The following is a 17,057-nucleotide window of genomic DNA, read 5'->3' as shown; positions in this document are numbered from 1 at the left end:
TTCATTTTTTGATCCTTAAAAGACTGCATGATCTAAAACTTTAAAGAAATGAAGAGCAAGCTAAAATGTGTTGATGAAACTGAGTGGTTTTAAGAAGTGGAAGAGAGTTGATCATCAAAGAATGTGTTTAAGATGATCTCAGAACAGTCATAGTCCTTTTCACTGCATGGAAAAGAGGAAGGAGTTTAGCATCATTAGTAATTAGTGAAATGAAAATAAAAATCATACCCATTCCTACGACTATAATAAAAAAGATACTCATTAGTATTGGTGAGAATGTGAAAAAATTAGAACTCTTGTGCATTGCTGGTAGGAATGCAAAATGGTACTCTTCCTTTGGAAAAGTTTAACAATTCCTCACAAAGTTAATCATAATGTTCCTCTATGATCCAAAAATTCTACACCTTAGTAAATATATTAGAGAAATGAAAACATATCTTTAGAGGGGTCTGGGTGGCTCAGTTGCTAAGCCTCTGCCTTAGGCTCAGATCGTGATCCCAGGGTCCTGGTAACCTGCCCCACATTGGGCTCCCTGCTCAGCAGGAAATCTGCTTTCCCTGTCCCACTCTCCCTGCTTGTGTTTCTGCACTTGCTGTGTCTCTGTCAAATAAATAAATAAAATCTTTTAAAAAAAGAAAAGAAACATATGTTTACAGAAAAACGTGTACACCAATGTTCATAGAAGCATTATTGATAACAATCCAAAAGTAAAACAAACAAATTGTTCATTAGCTGATGAATAGATAAATAAAATGTGATATAAAGTAATGTTACTTGGCACAAAAAATAAATAAAGCATTAATACATACTCCAACATGATTAAACCTTGTGCTAAGTTTTAAAAGACAGTTATAAAACACCACATATTTTATGACTCAATTTATATGAAATGCCCAGAATAGACAATGCATGGAGATAGGATTAGTATCTGCCTCAGGTTGGGGGATTGCCAGAGGGAAGGAAGGTGAGAAGCTGCTGAGAGGTGGAGGGTTTCTTGAAAATTAGATTGTGTTGTATACTAAAATACATTGAATTGTACATTAATAAGATGTAAACTATATAGTAAGTGAATTATATTTTAATTATGCTACTTAAAGAACATAAATATATCTTTTGTTATTCACAACAGGAAGTGATTTATATACCTTATGCATACATTGTCAATTATTTGGAATGGCTGAAATTATATTTATCTCTATTCTGTAAAATACCTAACTTTTGGTTAGATTCTATATGAGAACTTTTGATAATATTCCATGAGCAAACCATGACAGAGTTTTGGCTCTGTTTAAAATGTCCAGTGGTATCGCTATTGGATTAGCCAAGTTTGTATGCAATATTGTCTTTGTAGATTAAAAAATGCTCATTAATAAATAAATTGTATAAAAATAAAAGTTTTCGCCAGTTTGAAATTTTTTTTGTTTTTTTTTTAAAAGATTTTATTTATTTATTTGACAGATAGAGATCACAAATAGGCAGAGAGGCAGGCAGAAAGAGAGAGAAGGAAGCAGGCTCCCTGCTAAGCAGAGAGCCCTATGCAGGGCTTGAACCCAGGATGCTGGGATCATGACCCGAGCCAAAAGCAGAGGCTTTAACCCACTGAGCCACCCAGGCTCCCCTGAAAAATATTTTTATGTTTAGAAATGAACTTTCCAATTTCAAAGTGCAGCTGGCTAAGAAGCGGTGATTCAGTCTTTGCATAACTCAGTAATCATAGTGTAAAATTCACAAAAATAAATTCTGAGGCTGATGACCAACCCATTTTCCAGAATTCTAACAGCCTCCTCACTGCCCCATCCTGATCAAATCATGAAAATGGGCACAAAATAAGTATGCTAGGCTAAAAGAAAAATATATCTCTTCCTGCACTTTTTTTGGGTGGGAGAGCTCTTAGATAAAAAATTGAATGGCCATATAAAAACTATGACTCTTTTTATGTCTTTTGGGCACAAAAGCATTTTTGAAGCATTCAGAGTAGCTACAAATCCACTACAAGTATTTCTAACATACATAGGTTTCAACTGTGGGGGAAAATAAAAGAGCCAAGGAGGAGAGAAAGGAGTGGATAGTAGTGGGACATCACGTCATGGAGGTATGGCTCTATAAATTCAGCACTGATATTGAAACAAATGAGACAATTTCAAGTAGAAGGAAACTGAGTTTTTAGAGTTTCACCATATGTTTAAACATAACACAAAACCAGAAATTGGAATTTCAAAAAGGCTCAAAGGAGCTTTACCAAAATTCTATGTTATATGCTCAGCATCTGGTTAAGAGTATCCCTATTAAGTAAGGTTTCTGTTGTTTTTTTTAGTTTGTACATTGGAGAGCATTTATAATCCGTAGTTAAATTTGGTTGAGCCTAAGGTAATCCCACATGCCCTATCAGTTAACAGACAATTGTCTGTTAACTGATAGGGCATGTGGGATTACCTTGATCTATTTCATCTTGATATATTTCATCTTGATTTCATCATCTTGATATATTTCATCTAGTTGAAAGATAAAGAAAACAAAACTAATGTGGCTCTATGAAAACAATAAGACTATTGAGACTGAATGTTGCCCTAAACATTTAGAAGAGCAGACTATGAGGATCAGGAGATAATCTATACACAGATCATGATATCTTAAGTGAGAGAGAAGCTGAGGAACAATGTGAGGAATATTAACAGAGCTCAGGAATGCAGGGAGCATTGGAGGAGACATTAAAATAAATATCTGAAATATAAATATTTTCAAATATAAACAGATATCTGAAATAAATATTTCCAATTCTCAGGGCCCTTGATTCTATGAATGGTGGGCTTTTTACAATATATGGCTAACAGTTTTGTTGGAGTAGATTCATTTTATTTAAATCCTATCATCAGTCATCAATTCTAAAATTTATGCAAAAGGGCATTTCACTTATTCATTTTTTAGGGAAAAAATTTGAGATATATATAGATATAGATAGTGATATAGATGATAGATACAGATATAGATGATAGATATAGATATTGATGATAGATATAGATAGATATAGATATAGATAGATATAGATTTATCTTGCCTACATCTCACATATCACTTTCTAAAGGGATTCAAATGTCAAAGCTATCTTCTTTATCATTTCTATATTTAAAAATGAAAGTTCAATAGTAAACAAAGATCTCTACTTTCATGTTTCCAATGTTCTATTAGGTCTCTCATAGTCTGAAAGGAAATATAGTAGGAATTATTTCATGCCTGCTTTCGTTCCTAATTCAAAGCAGCAGAGATAAAAATTAGTTAAACTACAGGTGCTAGTACTCAGTGCTTATTTATTTAGAGTATTTTAAGAACTTATTTTGTGATGTGTCAATGAATAAAGGTAAAAAATAATGGGCACTTACTGATAGTTTATGGTTCTCAGGAGACTGTTTGCACTGCCAACAGCATCCAATATCTGTGCTTACAAAATTATAATTTCATGATACTCTATAATTTTCTAGTTTCGGCAGGTTCTTCTTTAATCATAGAGGTGAGCCAACACTTGATAACATTATTCTTTTATAAAAGGGAATGGGAAGGCTAGGAAATGCACATCATTTAAACCATGCCGAATCAGATGTTGCAGATATACTTTGTTTGAAATAAATGAGACAGAACAAAAATATATCTTTTTTATCTTCATAGAGAAAACATATAAGTGAAATATGATCTAGTACTTATTTTTATTGCCCAAAATATATTACGTGATGTGTTTTATGAGAAAGTCTTTTTTTTTTACAACAAAAAGCTGCTTTATTTAATTAATATATAAAACTTGACCGGTATTTTGTTCACTTAATGAGAATATGAATGATTGCTGTTAATCAGCAACTCTACAAATTATATGATTAAGAATTTTTGAAAATAGAAGGGTTTTCTACAAAATAATGTAATCTACTTTTTTATTGTTTTAAGTAATGGTTGAAACACACAATGGTAAATGTAACTGTTCCCCCCGCTTCTTTTTTTCTTTTGCTCATTTGTTTTGTTTCTTTAATTCCACATAGGAGTGAAATTATAAATTATTTGTCTCTCTCTGACTGACTTATTTCACTTAGCATTATACTCCCTAGCTCTATCCATGTTCCAAATGGCAAGATTTTATTCTTTTTTATGGATGGCTGAATAATATTCCACTGTATGCCTATACTACATCTTTATCTAGTCATCTTTCAGTTGACCATTGGGTTGCTTCCTTATTTTGGCTATTGTAAATAATGCTGTGATAAACGTAAGAGTGAATAAGTCCCTTTGAATTAGTGTTTTTGTATTTTGGAGGTAAATACCCAGTACTATGATTACTGGATCATCAAGTAGTTCTATTTTCAATTTTTTGAGGAAACTCCATACTGTTTTCTACAATGGCTGCCCCAGTTAGCATTGTCACCAACAATGCAAGAGGGTTCTTTTTCTCCACATCCTTGGTAACACTTGTTATTTCTTGCATTTTTGAGATTAGCCATTCTGACCAGTGTGAGATGATATCGTATTGTAGTTTTGATTTGCATTTCCCTGATGATAAGTGATGTTGAGCATCTTTTCATATGTCTATTGGCCATCTGCATTTCTTCTTTGGAAAAACGTCTGTTCACGTCTTCCATCCACTTTTTAAATTGGGTTATATATTTTTGGGGTGTTGAGTTATATCAGTTCTTTATATATTTTGTATACTAACCCTTTATCAGATATGTCATTTGCAAATACTTCTCCCCCTCAATAAGTTGCCTTGAGTTTTGTTGATTGTTTCTTTTACTGTGCAGAACTACTGTGTAGTTCCAGTAGTTTATTTTTGCCTTCATTTCCCTTGCCTCAGGAGACATATCTAGAAAAATGTTGCTATGGCCAATGTCAGAGAAATTACTGTCTGTGATCTTTTCATGGATTTTTATGGCTTTAGGTATCACATTTGGGTCTTTCAACCATTTTGAATTTATTTTTGTGGTTGGTAAAGTAGGTGATACCGTTTCATTGTTTTGCAGTTTTCTCAACACCATTTGTTGAAGAGACTGTCTTTTCCCCCTTATATATTTATTCCTCCTTTGTCAAAGATTAATCAACCATATAATTGTGGGTTTATTTCTGGGGTTTTTATTCTATTCTCTTAATGTATGTGTCTATTTTTACATCAGTACCATTCTGTTTTAATTACTACTGCTCTGTAATATAACTTGAAGTCTGGAATTGGTAAAATCTTAAAGATATAAAAGACATTGCATAAGAATATTCAAAACCAAAATTATATAACATATAAAATTTATATTCACACTTCTTTATAAAATAGACAAGTTGATTAAGCCTTATAAGATTATGACATTAAGATGATATATAAAATTTTGATGTTGCATTTTATATTTAGCACTTTAATTGAAAATGTTCACATATTAATAGATATTCTTTAAAATGATTTTAATATCTGCATAGGATATTATTGCAGGATAAAATAACAATATTTGTATTTACTGAGCAATTACTCTATACCAGGAACTTTACATATTTAATCCTCCCAGCAGTATTTTGATAGGTACTATTATTGTCCATATTTTACAAACAAAAAATCTGAGCCCGAGAGAGAAGAAGATAGAACTGATACTTGAATATGACCTCAAAGCCCACATTCCTAACCATTGAATTATATTTTTAACTTATGTTAAGAAGCATCATTTTAAGTATCATACAGTATTTGAGTAAACTCATGTATCATGAATTATGTATTCTATACTCTGGACTTTTTTGACATTTAACTACACTATCAATTTCCTTCCATTTTAAATGACACCAGAATGTGCTCTCCATAAGGGCAAAACCTAATCTTTTTTTTTTTTTCAATGTTACAATGACAGTTTATAGCACATACTAGGCACTTAATACATATTTTTCATTGAATAAATGAACCCACATAAAAACAAGTTCATCAATATAGGGTTTTTCCCTTATCAGCTAGAACATCAGTAGGGGAGGGAGATACTTACCAAGAAAAATCCTAACAAAAATTGTGAATGATAAGGAAGCAAAAACAAATGGATTGAGCTAAAGATTGGGAAGTGAACTGGAACTTTTTTTTAGTTACACTTTGCAGAAGGGACAGTATGGGTTAAAAGCAGTGTGGAATTTAAAAGGATTGGGAAAAGAAAAAGTTATCAATTAGTGTAAAGTGAATCCCCAAATACCAGCAGGTCACAACAGCAAAGATATATTTCTCAAATATTCCACATATACATCATGACAAGATGTCTTTTCTCATCAGAGATGCTCAGAAACCCGGCAACCATATTGTGTAGTGCCAATACTTCTTCCACAATAGGAACCAAACACTTTGTCATCTTAAATCAGAAAATTAAAGGCTTTGCCCAGAAGTCCTAGTTTCCCTGCTTATTTCTCTCTCTCTCACCCTCTCCCTCCCTCCTTGCCTCTTCTCCCTCTCTCTCTCTCTCACATACACATACACAACTTTTAACTCACACTTATTTTCTTTTTTTAACATAATTTTTTTTTGACAGAGAAAGAGAGATCACAAGTAGGCAGAGCAGCAGGCAGAGAGGGGGAAGCAGACTCCCCAGAGAAGAGAGCCTGATAGGGGGCTTGATCTTGATCCCAGGACTCTGGGATCATGACCTGAGCCAAAGGCAGAGGCTTAACCCACTGAGCCACCCAGGTGCCCCTCACACTTATTTTCTTTATTCAGCTGCAAGGACATTAGAAAGTATGATACGCTACCATTATGGGGTGCCCTACACAGGGCCAAGCGTCTCTATTTGGCAAACCAAGCTAATGGTTACAAATCATGTCAGCATAAGATCCACAGAAGCAATTGCATTTGGAGAACAAAAAAGAATTGTAAAAAAATGAATATGGTTTCAATTCTGAGGGACAGAGTTGTCAGTGGTACTTTATTAAAAATGTGAGAAAAGTGCAGACTTAGGAAAGGAGAATGAATTTGTATTTGCAAACCTTGAGTCTGAGAAAGGAGCTGAACCTCCAGAAACACACTTTGGAAACATAAAGGTAAGAAAAGTGAGTGAAAGGAGAGGCAGTAATTAAGAAAGCATGAAAAAGAGGGGGAAAGAGAGAGAGAGAGAGACTGATCTGGAACACAATGAATTTGTTAAAAGGGTATTAATTGATAAAGGGGGCAATGTAGAAAGAGGAACAAAAAAGACTAAGGACAAGAGTCTGGAAAGATGTTTTGTTTATTTAGGCTAGCAGAAGGAAAAACAGGAGCCACCGAAGGCATCAGTGTTTGCAAGGAAAGGAAGAATGTTGAAAATGAGCAGGTGCTCTGAAACATCCAATCCTGCCATCAAGACAAGAAGGTTTAGGATCTTCAATACAACAAAAGCAAAAGAGAGAGAGCAGACTTCCAACAAGACAGTAAGAAATGAGGGATGAGGAAACTGATTGGAAATAATTGGTGTCAGCTTTTCAAGAAGGTTGACAACAAAATAACAAGATTGACATGTTAGCCATTTTTTTTAACACAATGACAGGATCATGGGCAGACACATTTGGTTGGGACCCTTGTTTATATATACATTCCAGAGGGCAGGAGTCATTTAACACAGCAAGAGGGAAATGGAAACAGGATATTATGAAAAAGATTGTATAAAATAGAAGAAGGCCATTGGGAGTTGTAATGTACAAAACAAAAAGAAATTGGGTTGGTACTAAGAAAAATATATTTTTCAGTGACAGAATTTAATTTAAGAAAGAACACCAAATATAGGGAGAAATTCTGAAGTAGAACAAAAGCTACTAGAGTAGCTTCATTCCAGATATCACTTTCTAAACAAATAAGGGTGACATTACAGACTGACAATTGTGGGTGAGGGACAGTGACAATATTTTTGGTGACATAGAAAACTAACAGAAGTCACTCAATCTGTGTTTGTTAATGAAATAATGAAAGAGAATAAAAATATCTTAATGAGTTGGGCAGTAATATGTAATAACAAAAAATGTTTGGGAAAAAATCTAAATTATATTATTCTTTTTCATTGTTGATTATTTTGCCATTCTCACAATCACTTAAACTGGCCCTCCGTATCATCTTCAACCCTTCCCCTATATTCCTGACCCAGTTTTCTTTTTAAAATTCCACTCTGATAAGTCTGTTTTTGACACCTATGCATGCTTAATCCTTAGCTCAAGACCTTAAACATCTCACCTAAACAAATATCAAATTATTTGTTTTCTTTATCTTCTATTATCATTGCTCCTTCAGTGCACTATTCTTACTAAAACTCTCTTGTTAACCAGTGCAACTTCTTAAATCAGTGCCAGTTCTCTTTCAAAGAAAAAAATGTAGTTTTCCACCTCCCATGATAACAAAATGAAAGGTAATATCATGACACTCAAAACCCTCCATATTCTGGCTACAATTTTCTTATCTTTCCAGTCATATTAGTATGTTCCCCAGGTTACACATGCGCTGCACATTCCCAAGACTAGGAGAATTTCTTCATTTCCCAGGACCTGAATGCCCTTCCCCATCTCCATCTCCAAGACACTAACCTTCAGCATTAATTTCAAATAATATTTCTCTAGGATATTTTCCCAAATTTCCACTCACTGAAAATGCCAACCACCCACCCCCAGATTCTCTAATTCCACTTTGTTTTAATGACATGTCTTCTTCTTTCATTCACTGAGAGTCTTAACCACAGGGTATCACTCATCTTGTACTGCCCACAAATTAGACTATATCATGGGTCCTTAATTTATTAAATTGTCACCTGAAAACCCAAGACCCCTCCAAATTACCTCAAGATGAAAGTCATTTACTGAACCTAAATGCATCCTTCAGCTTTGTAAAATGTAAATGATGAAAGGAAGCAGATTTCCTAAAGGCATAAATTTGAAAACCCTATCAGGATCCATTCATCTTTCTGTATGCTAAACTCAATATTACTATTTTACTTTTATATTATGGTCATAAGATGAAGGCATGTAGTTTTTCAGCGATTTTTCCTCCTCAGTACAATCATTATATAATTAGATGCACCACGCTACTTGCTTAAAGAAACCTAAGTATACCAAACTGGTACACTCCTTAATTTTGCTTGAATGCAAAACTTGGGTAAAATTATAACATATCCAATAATAAATATATACAATAACCTGAATATAGACTAAATTGTAAGAGGAATTTAGCTGACATGCTAGAACTACTAAAAATAAGCAATGTTCTTTTATAATTTATAATCATAAGTAATTTAATGCTAAAAAATTTGAAGGTCATACAGTTATAAATTTAGCTGAAGTAATCATTTTGGTTTTCATAACTTGACCAATATTTTATTCTTTATAGTACTTTCTTTTCAGGTAGCAAAATGTTTTTATAGTTTTGATTTTATTAAGCAATGCCTTCTTTTTTGTATTTGTTCAGCATCCACAAAAAAAGTTTTACTGATAGGCAAAGTGACCTCTTCATTTTATCGTCTCTACTCAGTAGATTCACTAAATTGGCCAATTATATAAACAGAATTTAATTTTTTAATTTTGCCGAAGTAAATTCATGAAAATAGATTTTACATACTTCTTATTCCTTTAATTAAAAACTATCCCTTTGTATGAATGTTACCTATTACAAAGTATAAACAGGACTTTAAAAATTTGATCAGTATTTAGTTGTATTGAAAATAATTATTATATACATCATTTGCATCCTTTGCTACCTACTTAATATGGCTATCTATTATTTTTAAAAAACTAAAAGACTAAGGCAAGTGACAGCTATTTTTTGAAAAACATAAATATTTTAAACTACTTATCAAATTTAGGTTGATAATGTGGTTTTTAAATCTTATCATATTTAACAACAAAAATAATTTGAGAGAATGAAAACTTTTGGAAAAGATAAAGATACCAATTAAAAATTGGCGGGGGGGGGACTCTATTTTTATTGATGCACCAAGAAATGCAAATTAAGCAAGACACTATGATTAGTTCTTCGAATTAATATACACACATTTTAATGCTAATACCTCTAATATTAATGAGATTGTAGAAAATGTGCTTCATACTCCTGCTGTTAGGAGATGAGTATCAAGAACCTTAAAACTGACCATTTCATCAAGAAAGGAACAGAGAAAATCTCCAGAAACAATGACAAAACAAGCAATAAAATGGAACAGATATATATCTATCAATAATTACTCTGAATGTAAATGGACTAAATGCCCCAATCAAAAGACACAGGGTGTCAGAATGGATAGAAGAAAAAAGAATAATAAGACCCATCTGCCTACAACAGATTCATTTTAGACCTAAAAACACCTGCAGATTGAAAGTGAGGGGATGGAGAAACATTTATCATGCAAATGGTTGTCAGAGGAAACTGGAATAGGCATACTTGTATCAGACAAACTAGACTTTAAAACAAAGGCTGTAACAAGAGATGAAGAAGGGCACTATATCATAATAAATGGAACTATCTGATAGGAAGATCTAACAACTGTAAATAATTATACACCCAACATGGGAGAACCCAAATATATAAAACAATTAGTAATGAACATAAAGCAACTTATTGATAATAATACAAGAATAGTAGGGGACTTTAACACCCTGCTTTAATCAATGGACAGATCATCTAAACAGGAAATCAACAAAGAAACAATGGCTTTAAATGACAAACTCGACTAGATGAACTTAACAGATATATTCAGAGCATTTCATCCAAAAACAGCAAAGTACACATTCTTCTCAAGGGCATATGCAACATTCTCCAGAATATATGACACACTAGGTCACAAACCAGGCCTCAACAAGTATAAAGGATTGAGATCATACTATGTATATTTTCTGACCCCAACAATATAAACTTGAATGCAACCACAAGAAAAAAATTTGGAAAGACCACAAGTGCATGAACATGCTATTTAAACAACATGCTACTAAACAATGAATGAACCAGGAAATCAAAGACATTTTTTTTTAAATATGGAAACAAATGAAAATGAAAACAAAACAGTCCAAAACCTGTGGGATGCAGCAGAAGTAGTCTTAAGAGGGACATATAGCAATATAGGCCTACCTTAAGCAGCAAGAAAAATCTCAAATAAACAACCTAACCTTAAACCTAAAGGAGCCAGAAAAAGAACAACAAAGGCTAAAGCCAGCAGAAGGACGGAAATAAAAATTAGAGCAGAAATAAATGATACATTTCTGTAGATATACAGAAATGATACAGAAGCAAACAACAACAACAAAAACAGATCAATGAAGCTGATTCTTTGAAAAAAAATTATAAAAATTGATAAACCTCAAGCAAGAATTATCAAAAAGAAAAAAGACCCAAATAAATAAAATCACAAATGAGAGAGTAGAATAACAACCAACACCACAAAAATACAAACAGTTATAAGATATTATGAAAGACTATATGCTAACAAATTAGACAAATTGCAAGAAATGGATAAATTCCTAGCAACATATAAACTATCAAAACTGAAACAGGAAGAAATGGAAAATTTGAACAACCAATTACCAGCAAAGAAAATGAGTCAGTAATACAAAAACCTCCCAACAAACAAATGTCCAAGACCAGATGGCTTCACAGAAGAATTCTACCAAACATTTAAAGAGGACTTAATACCTATTCTTCTTAAACTATCCCCCCCCCCAAAAATAGAAAAGAAAGGGAAACTTCCATATTCATTCTATGAGCCCACCACTACCCTGATACCAAAACCAGATAAAGACTCTGTTAAAAAGAAAATTACAAGTCAATATCCCTGATGAATATGGATGCAAAAATTCTCAATAAAATAACTAGCAAACTAAATCCAACAGTCCAGTAAAAGAATCATTCACCATGATCAAGTGGAGTTTATTCCAGGGTTGCAGGGGTGGTTCAATATTCACAAATCCATCAGCATAACACACCACATTAATAAAAGAAAGGATACGAACCATATGATAATTTCAATAGATGCAGAAAAATCATTTGACAACATACAATATCCATTCACGATAAAACCCTCAACAAAGGAGGATTAGAGGGAACATACTTCAACATAATAAAGGCCATATATGAAAAACTCACAGCTAAGATCATCTTTGATGGGGAAAAACTCAGGAAAAAAGACAAGAATGGTCTTGTCCTCTTTGCTCAGGAACAAGGCAGGGATGTCTACTCTCACCACTGTTATTTAACATAGAATGGAAGTCCTAGCCACAACAATTAGACAACAAAAAGAAACTAAAGGCATCCAAATCAGTAAGGAAGAAACCAAACTTCCACTATTTGCAGAGGACGTGATACTCTATATAAAAATGTGAAATACTCCACCAAAAAATTGCTAGAACTGAAACATGAATTCAGTAAGGTCACCAGATACAAAATCAATGTACAGAAATCTGTTGCAATAATGAAGCAGCAAAAAGAGAAATTAAGGAATCAATCCCATTTACAACTGCACTAAAAACAATAAAATACCTAGGAATAAACCTAACCAAAGAGGTGAAAACCTGTACTTTGAAAACTATAAAACACTGATGAAAGAAATTGAAGAGGACACAAAGAAATGGAAAGACATTCCATGCTCATGAATCAGAAGAACAAATATTGTTAACATGTCTATGCTACCCAATGCAATCCCTATCAAAATACCACCAGCATTTTTCACCAAGCTAGAACAAACAACCCTAAAATTTGTATGGAACCAAAAGAGAACCCAAATAGCCAAAGCAATGTTGAAAAAGAAAAACCAACCTGAAACATCACGATTCCAGACTTCAAGTTATATTACAAAACTATAGAGCTCAAGATAGTATGGCACTGGTACAGAAACAGACACATAGATCAATGAAACAAAATAGAGAGCCCGGAAAAGGAGCCAATAATCATATGGTCAATTCATCTTCAACAAAGGAGGAAAGAACATCCAATGGGAAAAAGATAGTCTCTTCAACAAATGGCTTTGGGAAAACTGGAGAGCTGTATGCAGTAGAAGGAAACTGAACCACTTTCTTAACCATACACAAAAGTATATTCAAAATGGATGAAAGACCTAAATGTGAGGCCAGAAACCATAAAAATTCTAGAAGAGAACAAAGGCAGTAGCCTGTTTGACATTGGTCATAGTACCTTCCTTCTGGATATGTCTCCTGAGGCAAGGGAAATAAAAGCAAAAATAAACTATTGGGACTTCATCAAAATAAAAGGCTTCTGTACAGCGAAGGAAATAATCCACAAAACTAAAAGGCAAGCTATGGAATGGGAGAAGATGTTTGCAAATGACATATCTGATAATGGAGTAGTATAAAAAATATATAAAGAACTGATACAACTCAACACCCAAAAAACATAATCTAGTTAAAAAATGGACAGAAGACAGGAACAGACATTTCTCCAAAGAAGTACATATGGCCAACAGATATATGAAAAGATGCTCAAGATCACTCATTATTAGGGAAATACAAATCAAAACTACAATGAGATATCATCTCATACCTGTCAGAAAGGCATCCTTAAAGAGTTTATGTTTAAATTATTCTTTTAAATAATAGTGTAATAGCAAGAAGAACCACCTAAGTGTACAACAATAGAATATTGTCTAAGTAGAGATGTAGAAACAGATATAGAAATAAACTTAGATAGTTTGGATATCTATGATATGAAGATGTTACATTCCTTATTGTGGGGTTGACAAAAGACATTTATTCCCGATGAAAAATGCTTGGGGTACACTGTCAAAGAAAAGATAGTGACTACAAAAACCACATTTTTGGTTTGTTCGTTTTGTTTTGTTTTTGTTTTTTAAAGATTCTTATTCATTTACTTGACAGACCGAGATCACAAGTAGGCAGAGAGAGAAAAGGAAGCAGGCTCCCCGCGGAGCAGAGAGCCCAATGCAGGGCTCCATCCCAGGACCCTGAGATCATGACCGAGCCGAAGGCAGAGGCTTTAACCCACTGAGCCACTCAGGTGCCCCCCCAAACCACATGTTTTTGTAGGAAAACATGGATATGTGTACATGGATTGTAAAGATATAATTAGAAACAATAATTGGGGTTCCTGGGGCGCCTGGGTGGCTCAGTGGTTAAAGCCTCTGCTTTCAGCTCAGGTCACGATCCTGGAGTCCTGGGATCGGGCCCCGTGTCGGGCTTTCTGCTTGGCAGGGAGCCTGCTTCCCTTCCTCTCTCTCTCTCTGCCTACCTCTCTGCCTACTTGTGATCTCTGTCTGTCAAATAAATAAATAAATAATCTTGAAAAAAATAGTTGGAGTACCTGATAGCTCATTTCCATAAATTTCCTGTATTTCTAGAGTCTGGGATTATTGATGTTTTCTTTTCTCTTGCATAAAATTTATAAATTTTCCAAAATTAGTTATGTTTTGTTGTCACAGAGGTATGTTTGCATACTTATTTAATAAGATATATATCTTATTATAGATATAAAAATATTATGTGAGTATATCTTATATAGTAATTCATATGTATGTGCATGCATTTTCCCTTATGGAATGTTCTTTCCAAGAACACTTGATTTCTTTCTTTTTTTTTTTATATTTCTGCTCTTATCTTTTTAAATTTTTATTATTTAAATATAATTTACATACAATATATATTAGTTTCAAGTGTACAACATATTGATTCAACAATTATATACTTCATTTAGATAACAACTCACCATCTTTCATGTTCAATCTCAAATGTCCCCTTCTGAGATTGACCTTGCCAAGTACCTTGCTTCCCATAGATACTATTTTTCCCTTGTCATATTTTTGTTATATTCTTATCCTATATAACATTTATTGACATTTTGGAAACATATTTAAATACTGGCTTGGGGCTTATCTGTTTAATGTAACTGCCCGTTGAGAGGAAAGATCACATCTAGTGTATACTACTTGTCTGAGATTTAGTAAATGCTCAAATAATATTTTCAGAAAATAACAGCAACATAGCCTCTAGCATAATGGAGCTCTAAAGAGAATTACAAAACAAAATTGGATAAACTGTCTAAAAGCAAAGAATTAGGAAAGAGGACAGAATACATGTAATAAAAAGAGCAGGGTTGGGGAAATAGTCTTTGAGTTCTAGCTCTATTTAGAACATATTTGTTAACCTTGGCCAAAATTCTCATCTCTCTAGTCTTCAATAAAATCTGCTCAAAAAAAGCTGTAAATAAATAAATAAAATGATATTTACAGGATTAAAAATTCAGAGTGTACATCATCTTACACAGTTTTCTACCTGTTATATTTAGTGATTCCTTAAGAAGTTTTGTAGTTAAGCTCATTAGTTCAAAAATCAGTGAACCACTTATTTTAGGTTAAGTTTTCTTCCAAATGAAATATTATTTTAGTAGTACTACTCTTTAGTAGTACTAAAATTTATAGAAATTTAAGGTTGTGAGCACACTGATAAATAATTCAGTTAATGTTTCTCAATTTGAAAATGAAAATGTTAATGTTAAATTCTTGTCTTTTTTTCTTTCACTTACATTTTGACATTTACTTGGTACCTTGAAAGATTAATGAAGCTCTGCTATTAAGACATCAACAGGCAAATAGTTCTCATTTTCTCTCTTCAATAATATAAGTGACATGTAGAAATTAATATTGGTTGAAAAATGGCTTGTATTTTCTTGCTTTTCAAATATTAAATTGAATATTTTCCATAATGTTGTAATAATGAACACACACAATATATTTCAGAAATGCTACAAGTTCAATAGTTAGAATTTAATTTTGAATGCAAATCCATAAAAAGTTACACAATATATACACTAAATTTTCTTAAAAAGTTAATTTTTGAAAAATTCACCAGCTTGAGTTACTGTAAAATGACTGGAAAAAAAAAAAAACATTGATACAATGAAGAATTTAAGGAGCTCAAGTTTCAAAGAAGTGATTAATGATCCACTTAAAATAAATGGCAACACGGCAGTTAAAATAGAAAGATATGACATTTTCAATAACTGATGTGTACTTAAAGGCAATCCGCAAAAGATAAATTGCCAAAAATCAAGGGAGATATGCAAAATAAGGCATTAAAATCTTTGACTCATAAAGTTAGATTTTAAAACTACGTTCGATCAAATTGAAAAAGGGAGCATTTAAGGAGTAGTATGAAGAAAAATAAGTCTATTACTTAATATAACACTGACTCTCTACTTTATTAAACTAAAAAAATAAACGTTGTTTCCTGTGTAGTTACCAAATGTAAAATGGTAGATCAATTGAATTACTGAAGATTGATTGGACTAATGGCTCTGGTTCTTAACCCCTCCTTGTATCCAGGTCCTTTGCTATGTGACTTTATAACTCCTCTCACTGAAGGGACTGGGCTTATTTCTTTGACCCTTGGTTCTGAATTTGGCAACATGAATTTCTTTGATCAACACTGTGTTAATGGATGTGGGGCATGTAGAGCCTTAACAAAGCCCTTGTACATTTGGACTTAAGCTCTTGTGACTTAGCTATCACTATGACTACATACTCAGGTTTGCTTTGCTAGAAGTTAGAACACGTAGACTAGAACGAAGTCACTGCACTTGTGTCAGCCATGACCAACCTAGTTCCACTGATAGACAGTGAATACCTGATTGCATAAGCATGTCCAACTATGCCCAGTAGAGAATGCCAAGTGACTTTCAGACTTTGAGCTAAGTCAATGCTTTTGTGTTAAGCAACTGGTACTTGGTTTGTTGCACAGCATTTTGAAAATAACTATTACATGTAGAAATGGACTTACTAAATTCTGGACTGTTTATGTAGATCAAAAATATAAATTTAGAGTTTTCTTACTAGGGACATTGCAGCCATAATTCAGTAAATGGAATCTTTATAAAATCTAGTTAATGAACACATTCATCAGCTGCTTATTCTATGTAGAAACTGTGTCATTAAATATTGGTATGTTGACTAAAAATCCTGGATATTTTAGGACTGCTCATATATGTATTTGAACACTATAGCTATGGAACACTTAGAATATTAAAACTAAGAGAGTGGTCAAGTGGCAAAAATTCTGCATGGAAAACAAAGACATATTCAAAGGAAAACCTAACTAAGGCACTATCAAAATTCCCATTT

General features: G+C 33.1%; 1 protein-coding gene across 3 annotated transcripts in view; it reads right to left on the bottom strand.

The window, feature by feature from the left end:
* CSMD3 (CUB and Sushi multiple domains 3) overlaps positions 1-17,057 on the bottom strand; it is a gene marked incomplete at both ends in the record, with an annotated part of 1,233,164 nt that overhangs the window by 1,181,095 nt on the left and 35,012 nt on the right. The window lies entirely within an intron of this gene.

Source organism: Martes martes, assembly GCF_963455335.1.
Source record: "Martes martes genome assembly, chromosome: 4".
Lineage (NCBI taxonomy): Eukaryota > Metazoa > Chordata > Mammalia > Carnivora > Mustelidae > Martes > Martes martes.
The sequence above is the reverse complement of the archived record's forward strand: the minus strand, read 5'-3'. Positions and strand labels throughout refer to the sequence as shown.